This window comes from Schistocerca gregaria, chromosome 1, assembly GCF_023897955.1.
Source record: "Schistocerca gregaria isolate iqSchGreg1 chromosome 1, iqSchGreg1.2, whole genome shotgun sequence".
Lineage (NCBI taxonomy): Eukaryota > Metazoa > Arthropoda > Insecta > Orthoptera > Acrididae > Schistocerca > Schistocerca gregaria.
Window position 1 is genome coordinate 596,033,239 of NC_064920.1, and position 2,114 is coordinate 596,035,352.

Consider the following 2,114-nt stretch of genomic DNA (forward strand, 5'->3'; position numbering starts at 1 on the left):
TGCCTTACCATGCATTCATAAGTAATGTCTTTGCCAATGTTAATGGTCGATCGGTGTTTCATTTTTTGTTTTTAATAAATTTTAACTTTGCAATATCCTGGGGGGTCTTTCAATATGTACCTACACAGAGTTTGGTGGTAGTCACAAGTATCCAATTACAAGTTTATGCTCACCAATGCGACAACCTCAATGCAGTTCAATGTCCTTGTCTACTGCGACAAATACACCACCTCCACTTACCATTAGCCTATCCTTTCGATATACACTTAAAATTTTTCCTAAAAATCTTAGTACGTTCAATTTTGGGTTTGAATCAGCTTACTGTACCTATTACTAAGTGTGCTCCACTGCTCCTGAGGAGCACTTCAAACGCTGGCACTTCGTTGGGAATGCTTCAACAGCTAATCATTAGAAATTTAATACTCTCACCTGAAGGGGCATTTCTTTGGATCTTATAATGATACTTCTAGGTTACCTACAGCTATCATTTTCTGGACTGGGAGGAGATTTTCCTGATAAAAAATAATAAAAATCAACTCTTATTTGCATCCCACACACCGTTAGCTATGCGGGTAGCAGCCTTTGAAGTGTAGTGCACACCTAACTCATTTTGGAGGATACTGGAGTTATAAACCCCATAGTTCAAGTCCAGGAAGTTGCTGCCTACTTCATCTCAGAACCTTCGAAGACTCTGGTTCAATCCTTCCACTTGACTCAGAAACAAGAGACCTGATCAGTTCTGTGGACAATGCTGCAGACTGTGAGCTTCACTGCAACTTTGTGAACACGTCTGGTGTTCTCAACCTTCTCTGCCATTCACTGGAATGAGCAAAGAATGAACTCAGAGCCCAGACAGAGAGACTTCCAATTTGCACCACAGTGTGCTGTTGGTTGTGCTCTGTTCCACCAATGGCTGCCAGAATAGCCTCTTTAACAAGTTGAATGCTCCCAGGCAGACACACTGAGTGCACCTTGTACTCCATGCCCCCATTTCTGCCATTTCCCTATTTCTGATGTACAATGCACCTTTTCTAAATAATTTTTCTCCTGCTTAGTATCTTTAGTTTGATAGTTTAGTCCCTGCCCTCCACATACACACACTTTAAAAAAATTGGTTTGTGGGCTCTGAACAACATGGTTATCAGTGACCTTGCAGAATATGAATTAAATGCTTAGTGAATATAAAGTTTTCCCTTACAATCAATTTTCCTGGACACACATTACACACTTGACAGGCTGTCTGCCAATGGTAAAAAGAGACACTGGTTGCTTATCAATAAATTAAAATTAATACTGAAATCGACACACACAATCACCCCTTTTCTCATTCTTAAATAAAACTATAGTACAGTCTTGACATAAAAGAGTAAATAATACGAGAATTACCTGAAGAATGTGCTTAAGTTATCCTGTGGCACACATAGCTGGCTATACACTAATAAAAACAGGGAAAGACACAGTCACTGTGAGAACATGTAAATGCTGGTAACAGTCCTATAAATTGATGTTATAAGAGCTTATGTAAGAACTGTACTCTCAGTTTAACAACACATACTGCAGTGAGGAAGACATAGCCTGAGTACCAAATTACAGGGCAGACAGTGAAGTATGGAAAGTGATCATTGCAGTCAAAAATTTTTTTACATCTATCAAAGAAAAAATTTAGTCTGACAGTGAAGTTGTCAGGATGCAATTGACTGGTATAGGGGAACTCAAATTAGTCATCAGATGTTTTTCCCATCCACCGAATTCTGCTGTAATACTTGTAGAGTCATTCACGGAAAGTCTACACTCAGTAGCTTAGTTGGAGTACTTTAATCTGCCAAGTATACATTGAGGTGTCTGTGTTTATGGATTTGATGCAAGTAGTATGGATAGATGGTTTTACAAATAAGTTCTGAACTTCTCACTGAAAACTGTCTTGAACAACTTGTGCAACAACTTCCACACAGTGGAAATATTTTAGGCCTTATGATACAAATAGTCTTACCAATAGGGATAGCAGCATATGTACGGTGTGCACATGTGGATTTTTAAGGACAGAGAAATTCTTCCACAGGCGGTGGTGTTAGAGTGTGGTCGTGTTTTTCATGGAGGGGGCTTGCACCACTTGT